Source organism: Taudactylus pleione, unplaced genomic scaffold, assembly GCF_031769625.1.
Source record: "Taudactylus pleione unplaced genomic scaffold, aTauple2 ptg000969l, whole genome shotgun sequence".
Taxonomy (NCBI): domain Eukaryota; kingdom Metazoa; phylum Chordata; class Amphibia; order Anura; family Myobatrachidae; genus Taudactylus; species Taudactylus pleione.
The window spans coordinates 590747-605763 of NW_028285370.1; the positions used below are offsets into that span (position 1 = coordinate 590747).

Sequence of the window (15017 nt, forward strand, 5' to 3'; positions counted from 1 at the left end):
AATTCATGAAAATCTTTAGTAAATGACAAAAGATTTATTTGATCTTAAGAAAAAGACAAGTACACCGAGTGTCACTGTTACCTCCCTGGATGCAAACAGACCTCATTTCAACAAGCGAGAGGACAGAACAAACTTATAGTTGTTATTATTATTCTTATCATTTATTTATATGGCGCCACAAGTGTTCCGCAGCACCTTACAAAGTACATAAACAAATAGGTGACCAGTGACTTACAGTACAATACAAAACAAAGCAGGACAAGGACATAGATAATATACATTGCTACATACCACCCACATAGGCAGCAAAGCATAAGCAACCAAGTGCTAGGTGCCCTAGTGGGGAGTAAGAAGTAGAAGAAAGTAAAGTAGGGAGAAGCACAAGAGGCACAATTTTCAAGCCCATCCTATATAATCCTAAATAAATGTAATATTTTTCTAAGTTAAAAAAGGATAAACTTGCAGAGAACCTATGAACTGTATCAGATGAAATATAGATAAGAGTGCACTTTACACTACGAAGCAGTGTTTCCACGTTCAAGTTTTCAGATCCCTACCTATTTTTCCTGGTCAAACTTTGAACTTCAAATGCTGCGGTACACACATAACAACATGAATGATACAAAACTATGGTATAAAGACAAATGGTCGACAGTTACCATCACATTCAAAATGTCGACACAACAATACTGACGTGTTCAACATGTCAACAGACACCACATGGACATCCTCTGAATGTTGACATGTTTAAAAGTATAACATGTCGACATTATGCACATAAACATGAGAACTGTCGAACTAACATACCACACCCCAAAACTACTATATACAAAAAAAAGGTAAAAACATAATATTTTACCATAAGTCAAAAACAAATTGAATGTAAACCGAAAAAGAGAATCAGAAATTGGAAACAGTAAAACTTCTAAACTGGGTCAAATTTTCATGCAAACAAACTAAAACAAAAGGAAACTACCTAATTTACCTCTTCAACTTCCTTGAAATACCATAACATAAAGATGGCCATCAACCATCAATGTTTTTTAAAACGGTGGCCGGGCGATGTTAATTAGTTTTCCCATCGATGGATGAGAGAAAATGTTTTTTTTACTTTAACTGGACGGATCTTAGCCCCGCCCCTTTCTTGAATTAGTCCGTGGCCCATCGTACCCCCAGCAGTGGTGGCCATCAAAGGGGTGCAAATCATCAATGATTCCCCATAGATGGTTTTTGTGCCATAGATGGTAATCACCAATGGCCATCCCAACCATAACAGTACAAGAATACTAAAACTATGGCAATAGAGTATTCATGATAACCTTCTAAAACATTAGAAGCTATGGTTTTCCAAAACAATTTTGATATTCTGTATTTTACTAGTGAATAAGCCAAGCATCAGCCAGGCATCAAAAAATTACATGAAACTCATGGTTGTTCCTCTCCACGGAAATCTTTAGTAAAAGGCGAAAGATTTATTCAATCTGAAGAGAAACCAGAGTATGCTAAAGAAGTGTCATGATTATCTCCCCGGATTCAAACAGACCTCAGTTTACCAAGAGAGAGGATTTTAGACACATATATGAAACAATTTTCAAACATAAACTATAAAATACTAATATATTTACAACAGAAAAATTAAAAGGGCAAAATTTAACTTCCAAAATGCAAAATCAAAACAAACAAAAAAAAACCACTGCAATGTATCAGATGCATCATGGGAAAGTATTCAAATGAGACTACCAAGTAAAGAAAGAATTACAGTCAGAATTGTCGAATGGTGATTCAAAACCAGTTCTTCAACTTGGTCGAGTACCTACAGACAACACTATGGTATACAGTGCTGGAATAACATCTTGGTAACAGAGTATTCTGGAGAATCATCTACAAGAGAAGAAACACATTTATTTCCCCAGTTTTACATTAAAAAACAAAATCAACATTTAAATGTCAAATTCTAAAAAATTGAATGAAAAAATTGACATTTCTGAATTTCACTAGTAAATAAGCCCAGCATCCGTCAACCAGACAGCATATGAAAAACTTGCATGAAATTCATGAAAATCTTTAGTAAATGACAAAAGATTTATTTGATCTTAAGAAAAAGACAAGTACACTGAGTGTCACTGTTACCTCCCTGGATGCAAACAGACCTCATTTCAACAAGCGAGAGGACAGAACAAACTTATAGTTGTTATTATTATTCTTATCATTTATTTATATGGCGCCACAAGTGTTCCGCAGCACCTTACAAAGTACATAAACAAATAGGTGACCAGTGACTTACAGTACAATACAAAACAAAGCAGGACAAGGACATGGATAATATACACTGCTACATACCACCCACATAGGCAGCAAAGCATAAGCAACCAAGTGCTAGGTGCCCTAGTGGGGAGTAAGAAGTAGAAGAAAGTAAAGTAGGGAGAAGCACAAGAGGCACAATTTTCAAGCCCATCCTATATAATCCTAAATAAATGTAATATTTTTCTAAGTTAAAAAAGGATAAACTTGCAGAGAACCTATGAACTGTATCAGATGAAACATAGATAAGAGTGCACTTTACACTACGAAGCAGTGTTTCCACGTTCAAGTTTTCAGATCCCTACCTATTTTTCCTGGTCAAACTTTGAACTTCAAATGCTGCGGTACACACATAACAACATGAATGATACAAAACTATGGTATAAAGACACACGGTCGACAGTTACCATCATATTCAAAATGTCGACACAACAATACTGACGTGTTCAACATGTCAACAGACACCACATGGACATCCTCTGAATGTTGACATGTTTAAAAGTATAACATGTCGACATTATGCACATCAACATGAGAACTGTCGAACTAACATACCACACCCCAAAACTACTATATACAAAAAAAAGGTAAAAACATAATATTTTACCATAAGTCAAAAACAAATTGAATGTAAACCGAAAAAGAGAATCAGAAATTGGAAACAGTAAAACTTCTAAACTGGGTCAAATTTTCATGCAAACAAACTAAAACAAAAGGAAACTACCTAATTTACCTCTTCAACTTCCTTGAAATACCATAACATAAAGATGGCCATCAACCATCAATGTTTTTAAAAACGGTGGCCGGGCGATGTTAATTAGTTTTCCCATCGATGGATGAGAGAGAGACAAAGTTTTTTTTACTTTAACTGGACGGATCTTAGCCCGGCCCCTTTCTTGAATTAGTCCGTGGCCCATCGTACCCCCAGCAGTGGTAGCCATCAAAGGGGTGCAAATCATCAATGATTCCCCATAGATGGTTTTTGTGCCATGGATGGTAATCACCAATGGCCATCCCAACCATAACAGTACAAGAATACTAAAACTATGGCAATAGAGTATTCATGATAACCTTCTAAAACATTAGAAGCTATGGTTTTCCAAAACAATTTTGATATTCTGTATTTTACCAGTGAATAAGCCCAGCATCAGCCAGGCATCAAAAAATTACATGAAACTCATGGTTGTTCCTCTCCACGGAAATCTTTAGTAAAAGGCGAAAGATTTATTCGATCTGAAGAGAAACCAGAGTATACTAAAGAAGTGTCATGATTATCTCCCCGGATTCAAACAGACCTCAGTTTACCAAGAGAGAGGATTTTAGACACATATATGAAACAATTTTCAAACATAAACTATAAAATACTAATATATTTACAACAGAAAAATTAAAAGGGCAAAATTTTACTTCCAAAATGCAAAATCAAAACAAACAAAAAAAAAACCACTGCAATGTATCAGATGCATCATGGGAAAGTATTCAAATGAGACTACCAAGTAAAGAAAGAATTACAGTCAGAATTGTCGAATGGTGATTCAAAACCAGTTCTTCAACTTGGTCGAGTACCTACAGACAACACTATGGTATACAGTGCTGGAATAACATCTTGGTAACAGAGTATTCTGGAGAATCATCTACAAGAGAAGAAACACATTTATTTCCCCAGTTTTACATTAAAAAACAAAATCAACATTTAAATGTCAAATTCTAAAAAATTGAATGAAAAAATTGACATTTCTGAATTTCACTAGTAAATAAGCCCAGCATCCGTCAACCAGACAGCATATAAAAAACTTGCATGAAATTCATGAAAATCTTTAGTAAATGACAAAAGATTTATTTGATCTTAAGAAAAAGACAAGTACACTGAGTGTCACTGTTACCTCCCTGGATGCAAACAGACCTCATTTCAACAAGCGAGAGGACAGAACAAACTTATAGTTGTTATTATTATTCTTATCATTTATTTATATGGCGCCACAAGTGTTCCGCAGCACCTTACAAAGTACATAAACAAATAGGTGACCAGTGACTTACAGTACAATACAAAACAAAGCAGGACAAGGACATGGATAATATACACTGCTACATACCACCCACATAGGCAGCAAAGCATAAGCAACCAAGTGCTAGGTGCCCTAGTGGGGAGTAAGAAGTAGATGAAAATAAAGTAGGGAGAAGCACAAGAGGCACAATTTTCAAGCCCATCCTATATAATCCTAAATAAATGTAATATTTTTCTAAGTTAAAAAAGGATAAACTTGCAGAGAACCTATGAACTGTATCAGATGAAACATAGATAAGAGTGCACTTTACACTACGAAGCAGTGTTTCCACGTTCAAGTTTTCAGATCCCTACCTATTTTTCCTGGTCAAACTTTGAACTTCAAATGCTGCGGTACACACATAACAACATGAATGATACAAAACTATGGTATAAAGTCACACGGTCGACAGTTACCATCACATTCAAAATGTCGACACAACAATGCAGACGTGTTCAACATGTCAGCAGACACCACATGGATATCCTCTGAATGTTGACATGTTTAAAAGTATAACATGTCGACATTATGCACATCAACATGAGAACTGTCGAACTAACATACCACACCCCAAAACTACAATATACAAAAAAAGGTAAAAACATAATATTTTACCATAAATCAAAAACAAATTAAATGTAAACCGAAAAAGAGAATCAGAAATTAGAAACAGTAAAACTTCTAAACTGGGTAAAATTTTCATGCAAACAAACTAAAACAAAAGGAAACTACCTAATTTACCTCTTCAACTTCCTTGAAATACCTTAACATAAAGATGGCCATCAACCATCAATGTTTTTTAAAACGGTGGCCGGGCGATGTTAATTAGTTTTGCCATCGATGGATGAGAGAGAGACAATGTTTTTTTTACTTTAACGGGATGGAGCTTAGCCCCGCCCCTTTCTTGAATTAGTCCGAGGCCCATCGTACCCCCAGCAGTGGTGGCCATCGAAGGATTGCAAATCATCAATGATTCCCCAGAGATGGTTTTTGTGCCACGGATGGTAATCACCAATGGCCATCCCGACCATAACAGTACAAGAATATTAGAACTATGGCAATAGAGTATTCATGATAACCTTCTAAAACATTAGAAGCTATGGTTTTCCAAAACAATTTTGATATTCTGTATTTTACCAGTGAATAAGCCCAGCATCAGCCAGGCATCAAAAAATTACATGAAACTCATGGTTGCTCCTCTCCACGGAAATCTTTAGTAAAAGACGAAAGATTTATTCGATCTGAAGAGAAACCAGAGTATACTAAAGAAGTGTCATGATTATCTCCCCGGATTCAAACAGACCTCAGTTTACCAAGAGAGAGGATTTTAGACACATATATGAAACAATTTTCAAACATAAACTATAAAATACTAATATATTTACAACAGAAAAATTAAAAGGGCAAAATTTTACTTCCAAAATGCAAAATAAAAAAAAAAAACCACTGCAATGTATCAGATGCATCATGGGAAAGTATTCAAATGAGACTACCAAGTAAAGAAAGAATTACAGTCAGAATTGTCGAATGGTGATTCAAAACCAGTTCTTCAACTTGGTCGAATACCTACAGACAACACTATGGTATACAGTGCTGGAATAACATCTTGGTAACAGAGTATTCTGGAGAATCATCTACAAGAGAAGAAACACATTTATTTCCCCAGTTTTACATTAAAAAACAAAATCAACATTTAAATGTCAAATTCTAAAAAATTGAATGAAAAAATTGACATTTCTGAATTTCACTAGTAAATAAGCCCAGCATCCGTCAACCAGACAGCATATAAAAAACTTGCATGAAATTCATGAAAATCTTTAGTAAATGACAAAAGATTTATTTGATCTTAAGAAAAAGACAAGTACACCGAGTGTCACTGTTACCTCCCTGGATGCAAACAGACCTCATTTCAACAAGCGAGAGGACAGAACAAACTTATAGTTGTTATTATTATTCTTATCATTTATTTATATGGCGCCACAAGTGTTCCGCAGCACCTTACAAAGTACATAAACAAATAGGTGACCAGTGACTTACAGTACAATACAAAACAAAGCAGGACAAGGACATAGATAATATACATTGCTACATACCACCCACATAGGCAGCAAAGCATAAGCAACCAAGTGCTAGGTGCCCTAGTGGGGAGTAAGAAGTAGAAGAAAGTAAAGTAGGGAGAAGCACAAGAGGCACAATTTTCAAGCCCATCCTATATAATCCTAAATAAATGTAATATTTTTCTAAGTTAAAAAAGGATAAACTTGCAGAGAACCTATGAACTGTATCAGATGAAATATAGATAAGAGTGCACTTTACACTACGAAGCAGTGTTTCCACGTTCAAGTTTTCAGATCCCTACCTATTTTTCCTGGTCAAACTTTGAACTTCAAATGCTGCGGTACACACATAACAACATGAATGATACAAAACTATGGTATAAAGACACATGGTCGACAGTTACCATCACATTCAAAATGTCGACACAACAATACTGACGTGTTCAACATGTCAACAGACACCACATGGACATCCTCTGAATGTTGACATGTTTAAAAGTATAACATGTCGACATTATGCACATCAACATGAGAACTGTCGAACTAACATACCACACCCCAAAACTACTATATACAAAAAAAAGGTAAAAACATAATATTTTACCATAAGTCAAAAACAAATTGAATGTAAACCGAAAAAGAGAATCAGAAATTGGAAACAGTAAAACTTCTAAACTGGGTCAAATTTTCATGCAAACAAACTAAAACAAAAGGAAACTACCTAATTTACCTCTTCAACTTCCTTGAAATACCATAACATAAAGATGGCCATCAACCATCAATGTTTTTTAAAACGGTGGCCGGGCGGTGTTAATTAGTTTTCCCATCGATGGATGAGAGAGAGACAATGTTTTTTTTACTTTAACTGGACGGATCTTAGCCCCGCCCCTTTCTTGAATTAGTCCGTGGCCCATCGTACCCCCAGCAGTGGTGGCCATCAAAGGGGTGCAAATCATCAATGATTCCCCATAGATGGTTTTTGTGCCATAGATGGTAATCACCAATGGCCATCCCAACCATAACAGTACAAGAATACTAAAACTATGGCAATAGAGTATTCATGATAACCTTCTAAAACATTAGAAGCTATGGTTTTCCAAAACAATTTTGATATTCTGTATTTTACTAGTGAATAAGCCAAGCATCAGCCAGGCATCAAAAAATTACATGAAACTCATGGTTGTTCCTCTCCACGGAAATCTTTAGTAAAAGGCGAAAGATTTATTCAATCTGAAGAGAAACCAGAGTATGCTAAAGAAGTGTCATGATTATCTCCCCGGATTCAAACAGACCTCAGTTTACCAAGAGAGAGGATTTTAGACACATATATGAAACAATTTTCAAACATAAACTATAAAATACTAATATATTTACAACAGAAAAATTAAAAGGGCAAAATTTAACTTCCAAAATGCAAAATCAAAACAAACAAAAAAAACCACTGCAATGTATCAGATGCATCATGGGAAAGTATTCAAATGAGACTACCAAGTAAAGAAAGAATTACAGTCAGAATTGTCGAATGGTGATTCAAAACCAGTTCTTCAACTTGGTCGAGTACCTACAGACAACACTATGGTATACAGTGCTGGAATAACATCTTGGTAACAGAGTATTCTGGAGAATCATCTACAAGAGAAGAAACACATTTATTTCCCCAGTTTTACATTAAAAAACAAAATCAACATTTAAATGTCAAATTCTAAAAAATTGAATGAAAAAATTGACATTTCTGAATTTCACTAGTAAATAAGCCCAGCATCCGTCAACCAGACAGCATATGAAAAACTTGCATGAAATTCATGAAAATCTTTAGTAAATGACAAAAGATTTATTTGATCTTAAGAAAAAGACAAGTACACTGAGTGTCACTGTTACCTCCCTGGATGCAAACAGACCTCATTTCAACAAGCGAGAGGACAGAACAAACTTATAGTTGTTATTATTATTCTTATCATTTATTTATATGGCGCCACAAGTGTTCCGCAGCACCTTACAAAGTACATAAACAAATAGGTGACCAGTGACTTACAGTACAATACAAAACAAAGCAGGACAAGGACATGGATAATATACACTGCTACATACCACCCACATAGGCAGCAAAGCATAAGCAACCAAGTGCTAGGTGCCCTAGTGGGGAGTAAGAAGTAGAAGAAAGTAAAGTAGGGAGAAGCACAAGAGGCACAATTTTCAAGCCCATCCTATATAATCCTAAATAAATGTAATATTTTTCTAAGTTAAAAAAGGATAAACTTGCAGAGAACCTATGAACTGTATCAGATGAAACATAGATAAGAGTGCACTTTACACTACGAAGCAGTGTTTCCACGTTCAAGTTTTCAGATCCCTACCTATTTTTCCTGGTCAAACTTTGAACTTCAAATGCTGCGGTACACACATAACAACATGAATGATACAAAACTATGGTATAAAGACACACGGTCGACAGTTACCATCATATTCAAAATGTCGACACAACAATACTGACGTGTTCAACATGTCAACAGACACCACATGGACATCCTCTGAATGTTGACATGTTTAAAAGTATAACATGTCGACATTATGCACATCAACATGAGAACTGTCGAACTAACATACCACACCCCAAAACTACTATATACAAAAAAAAGGTAAAAACATAATATTTTACCATAAGTCAAAAACAAATTGAATGTAAACCGAAAAAGAGAATCAGAAATTGGAAACAGTAAAACTTCTAAACTGGGTCAAATTTTCATGCAAACAAACTAAAACAAAAGGAAACTACCTAATTTACCTCTTCAACTTCCTTGAAATACCATAACATAAAGATGGCCATCAACCATCAATGTTTTTAAAAACGGTGGCCGGGCGATGTTAATTAGTTTTCCCATCGATGGATGAGAGAGAGACAAAGTTTTTTTTACTTTAACTGGACGGATCTTAGCCCGGCCCCTTTCTTGAATTAGTCCGTGGCCCATCGTACCCCCAGCAGTGGTAGCCATCAAAGGGGTGCAAATCATCAATGATTCCCCATAGATGGTTTTTGTGCCATGGATGGTAATCACCAATGGCCATCCCAACCATAACAGTACAAGAATACTAAAACTATGGCAATAGAGTATTCATGATAACCTTCTAAAACATTAGAAGCTATGGTTTTCCAAAACAATTTTGATATTCTGTATTTTACCAGTGAATAAGCCCAGCATCAGCCAGGCATCAAAAAATTACATGAAACTCATGGTTGTTCCTCTCCACGGAAATCTTTAGTAAAAGGCGAAAGATTTATTCGATCTGAAGAGAAACCAGAGTATACTAAAGAAGTGTCATGATTATCTCCCCGGATTCAAACAGACCTCAGTTTACCAAGAGAGAGGATTTTAGACACATATATGAAACAATTTTCAAACATAAACTATAAAAACTAATATATTTACAACAGAAAAATTAAAAGGGCAAAATTTAACTTCCAAAATGCAAAATCAAAACAAAAAAAAAAAAAACCACTGCAATGTATCAGATGCATCATGGGAAAGTATTCAAATGAGACTACCAAGTAAAGAAAGAATTACAGTCAGAATTGTCGAATGGTGATTCAAAACCAGTTCTTCAACTTGGTCGAGTACCTACAGACAACACTATGGTATACAGTGCTGGAATAACATCTTGGTAACAGAGTATTCTGGAGAATCATCTACAAGAGAAGAAACACATTTATTTCCCCAGTTTTACATTAAAAAACAAAATCAACATTTAAATGTCAAATTCTAAAAAATTGAATGAAAAAATTGACATTTCTGAATTTCACTAGTAAATAAGCCCAGCATCCGTCAACCAGACAGCATATAAAAAACTTGCATGAAATTCATGAAAATCTTTAGTAAATGACAAAAGATTTATTTGATCTTAAGAAAAAGACAAGTACACCGAGTGTCACTGTTACCTCCCTGGATGCAAACAGACCTCATTTCAACAAGCGAGAGGACAGAACAAACTTATAGTTGTTATTATTATTCTTATCATTTATTTATATGGCGCCACAAGTGTTCCGCAGCACCTTACAAAGTACATAAACAAATAGGTGACCAGTGACTTACAGTACAATACAAAACAAAGCAGGACAAGGACATGGATAATATACATTGCTACATACCACCCACATAGGCAGCAAAGCATAAGCAACCAAGTGCTAGGTGCCCTAGTGGGGAGTAAGAAGTAGAAGAAAGTAAAGTAGGGAGAAGCACAAGAGGCACAATTTTCAAGCCCATCCTATATAATCCTAAATAAATGTAATATTTTTCTAAGTTAAAAAAGGATAAACTTGCAGAGAACCTATGAACTGTATCAGATGAAACATAGATAAGAGTGCACTTTACACTACGAAGCAGTGTTTCCACGTTCAAGTTTTCAGATCCCTACCTATTTTTCCTGGTCAAACTTTGAACTTCAAATGCTGCGGTACACACATAACAACATGAATGATACAAAACTATGGTATAAAGACACACGGTCGACAGTTACCATCACATTCAAAATGTCGACACAACAATACTGACGTGTTCAACATGTCAACAGACACCACATGGACATCCTCTGAATGTTGACATGTTTAAAAGTATAACATGTCGACATTATGCACATCAACATGAGAACTGTCGAACTAACATACCACACCCCAAAACTACTATATACAAAAAAAAGGTAAAAACATCATATTTTACCATAAGTCAAAAACAAATTGAATGTAAACCGAAAAAGAGAATCAGAAATTGGAAACAGTAAAACTTCTAAACTGGGTCAAATTTTCATGCAAACAAACTAAAACAAAAGGAAACTACCTAATTTACCTCTTCAACTTCCTTGAAATACCATAACATAAAGATGGCCATCAACCATCAATGTTTTTTAAAACGGTGGCCGGGCGATGTTAATTAGTTTTGCCATCGATGGATGAGAGAGAGACAAAGTTTTTTTTACTTTAACTGGACGGATCTTAGCCCGGCCCCTTTCTTGAATTAGTCCGTGGCCCATCGTACCCCCAGCAGTGGTAGCCATCAAAGGGGTGCAAATCATCAATGATTCCCCATAGATGGTTTTTGTGCCATGGATGGTAATCACCAATGGCCATCCCAACCATAACAGTACAAGAATACTAAAACTATGGCAATAGAGTATTCATGATAACCTTCTAAAACATTAGAAGCTATGGTTTTCCAAAACAATTTTGATATTCTGTATTTTACCAGTGAATAAGCACAGCATCAGCCAGGCATCAAAAAATTACATGAAACTCATGGTTGTTCCTCTCCACGGAAATCTTTAGTAAAAGGCGAAAGATTTATTCGATCTGAAGAGAAACCAGAGTATACTAAAGAAGTGTCATGATTATCTCCCCGGATTCAAACAGACCTCAGTTTACCAAGAGAGAGGATTTTAGACACATATATGAAACAATTTTCAAACATAAACTATAAAAACTAATATATTTACAACAGAAAAATTAAAAGGGCAAAATTTAACTTCCAAAATGCAAAATCAAAACAAACAAAAAAAAAACCACTGCAATGTATCAGATGCATCATGGGAAAGTATTCAAATGAGACTACCAAGTAAAGAAAGAATTACAGTCAGAATTGTCGAATGGTGATTCAAAACCAGTTCTTCAACTTGGTCGAGTACCTACAGACAACACTATGGTATACAGTGCTGGAATAACATCTTGGTAACAGAGTATTCTGGAGAATCATCTACAAGAGAAGAAACACATTTATTTCCCCAGTTTTACATTAAAAAACAAAATCAACATTTAAATGTCAAATTCTAAAAAATTGAATGAAAAAATTGACATTTCTGAATTTCACTAGTAAATAAGCCCAGCATCCGTCAACCAGACAGCATATAAAAAACTTGCATGAAATTCATGAAAATCTTTAGTAAATGACAAAAGATTTATTTGATCTTAAGAAAAAGACAAGTACACTGAGTGTCACTGTTACCTCCCTGGATGCAAACAGACCTCATTTCAACAAGCGAGAGGACAGAACAAACTTATAGTTGTTATTATTATTCTTATCATTTATTTATATGGCGCCACAAGTGTTCCGCAGCACCTTACAAAGTACATAAACAAATAGGTGACCAGTGACTTACAGTACAATACAAAACAAAGCAGGACAAGGACATGGATAATATACACTGCTACATACCACCCACATAGGCAGCAAAGCATAAGCAACCAAGTGCTAGGTGCCCTAGTGGGGAGTAAGAAGTAGATGAAAATAAAGTAGGGAGAAGCACAAGAGGCACAATTTTCAAGCCCATCCTATATAATCCTAAATAAATGTAATATTTTTCTAAGTTAAAAAAGGATAAACTTGCAGAGAACCTATGAACTGTATCAGATGAAACATAGATAAGAGTGCACTTTACACTACGAAGCAGTGTTTCCACGTTCAAGTTTTCAGATCCCTACCTATTTTTCCTGGTCAAACTTTGAACTTCAAATGCTGCGGTACACACATAACAACATGAATGATACAAAACTATGGTATAAAGTCACACGGTCGACAGTTACCATCACATTCAAAATGTCGACACAACAATGCAGACGTGTTCAACATGTCAGCAGACACCACATGGATATCCTCTGAATGTTGACATGTTTAAAAGTATAACATGTCGACATTATGCACATCAACATGAGAACTGTCGAACTAACATACCACACCCCAAAACTACAATATACAAAAAAAGGTAAAAACATAATATTTTACCATAAATCAAAAACAAATTAAATGTAAACCGAAAAAGAGAATCAGAAATTAGAAACAGTAAAACTTCTAAACTGGGTCAAATTTTCATGCAAACAAACTAAAACAAAAGGAAACTACCTAATTTACCTCTTCAACTTCCTTGAAATACCATAACATAAAGATGGCCATCAACCATCAATGTTTTTAAAAACGGTGGCCGGGCGATGTTAATTAGTTTTCCCATCGATGGATGAGAGAGAGACAAAGTTTTTTTTACTTTAACTGGACGGATCTTAGCCCGGCCCCTTTCTTGAATTAGTCCGTGGCCCATCGTACCCCCAGCAGTGGTAGCCATCAAAGGGGTGCAAATCATCAATGATTCCCCATAGATGGTTTTTGTGCCATGGATGGTAATCACCAATGGCCATCCCAACCATAACAGTACAAGAATACTAAAACTACGGCAATAGAGTATTCATGATAACCTTCTAAAACATTAGAAGCTATGGTTTTCCAAAACAATTTTGATATTCTGTATTTTACCAGTGAATAAGCCCAGCATCAGCCAGGCATCAAAAAATTACATGAAACTCATGGTTGTTCCTCTCCACGGAAATCTTTAGTAAAAGGCGAAAGATTTATTCGATCTGAAGAGAAACCAGAGTATACTAAAGAAATGTCATGATTATCTCCCCGGATTCAAACAGACCTCAGTTTACCAAGAGAGAGGATTTTAGACACATATATGAAACAATTTTCAAACATAAACTATAAAAACTAATATATTTACAACAGAAAAATTAAAAGGGCAAAATTTAACTTCCAAAATGCAAAATCAAAACAAAAAAAAAAAAAACCACTGCAATGTATCAGATGCATCATGGGAAAGTATTCAAATGAGACTACCAAGTAAAGAAAGAATTACAGTCAGAATTGTCGAATGGTGATTCAAAACCAGTTCTTCAACTTGGTCGAGTACCTACAGACAACACTATGGTATACAGTGCTGGAATAACATCTTGGTAACAGAGTATTCTGGAGAATCATCTACAAGAGAAGAAACACATTTATTTCCCCAGTTTTACATTAAAAAACAAAATCAACATTTAAATGTCAAATTCTAAAAAATTGAATGAAAAAATTGACATTTCTGAATTTCACTAGTAAATAAGCCCAGCATCCGTCAACCAGACAGCATATAAAAAACTTGCATGAAATTCATGAAAATCTTTAGTAAATGACAAAAGATTTATTTGATCTTAAGAAAAAGACAAGTACACCGAGTGTCACTGTTACCTCCCTGGATGCAAACAGACCTCATTTCAACAAGCGAGAGGACAGAACAAACTTATAGTTGTTATTATTATTCTTATCATTTATTTATATGGCGCCACAAGTGTTCCGCAGCACCTTACAAAGTACATAAACAAATAGGTGACCAGTGACTTACAGTACAATACAAAACAAAGCAGGACAAGGACATGGATAATATACATTGCTACATACCACCCACATAGGCAGCAAAGCATAAGCAACCAAGTGCTAGGTGCCCTAGTGGGGAGTAAGAAGTAGAAGAAAGTAAAGTAGGGAGAAGCACAAGAGGCACAATTTTCAAGCCCATCCTATATAATCCTAAATAAATGTAATATTTTTCTAAGTTAAAAAAGGATAAACTTGCAGAGAACCTATGAACTGTATCAGATGAAACATAGATAAGAGTGCACTTTACACTACGAAGCAGTGTTTCCACGTTCAAGTTTTCAGATCCCTACCTATTTTTCCTGGTCAAACTTTGAACTTCAAATGCTGCGGTACACACATAACAACATGAATGATACAAAACTATGGTATAAAGACACACGGTCGACAGTTAC

General features: G+C 35.3%; 1 protein-coding gene and 7 non-coding genes across 8 annotated transcripts in view; all 8 read right to left on the bottom strand.

The window, feature by feature from the left end:
• ARMH1 (armadillo like helical domain containing 1) overlaps positions 1 to 15017 on the bottom strand; it is a 484180-nt gene that overhangs the window by 109968 nt on the left and 359195 nt on the right. The gene's annotated exons all lie outside the window — the stretch shown is intronic.
• LOC148454699 (U5 spliceosomal RNA) lies at positions 1387 to 1501 on the bottom strand. Its single transcript, XR_015874695.1, has one exon. It is a non-coding gene; the product is annotated as a U5 spliceosomal RNA (small nuclear RNA).
• LOC148454700 (U5 spliceosomal RNA) lies at positions 3440 to 3554 on the bottom strand. The gene has a single exon (XR_015874679.1). It is a non-coding gene; the product is annotated as a U5 spliceosomal RNA (small nuclear RNA).
• On the bottom strand, positions 5493 to 5607 carry LOC148454701 (U5 spliceosomal RNA). The gene has a single exon (XR_015874719.1). It is a non-coding gene; the product is annotated as a U5 spliceosomal RNA (small nuclear RNA).
• LOC148454702 (U5 spliceosomal RNA) lies at positions 7539 to 7653 on the bottom strand. The gene has a single exon (XR_015874696.1). It is a non-coding gene; the product is annotated as a U5 spliceosomal RNA (small nuclear RNA).
• LOC148454703 (U5 spliceosomal RNA) lies at positions 9591 to 9705 on the bottom strand. The gene has a single exon (XR_015874691.1). It is a non-coding gene; the product is annotated as a U5 spliceosomal RNA (small nuclear RNA).
• On the bottom strand, positions 11644 to 11758 carry LOC148454704 (U5 spliceosomal RNA). The gene has a single exon (XR_015874701.1). It is a non-coding gene; the product is annotated as a U5 spliceosomal RNA (small nuclear RNA).
• Positions 13696 to 13810, bottom strand: LOC148454705 (U5 spliceosomal RNA). Its single transcript, XR_015874702.1, has one exon. It is a non-coding gene; the product is annotated as a U5 spliceosomal RNA (small nuclear RNA).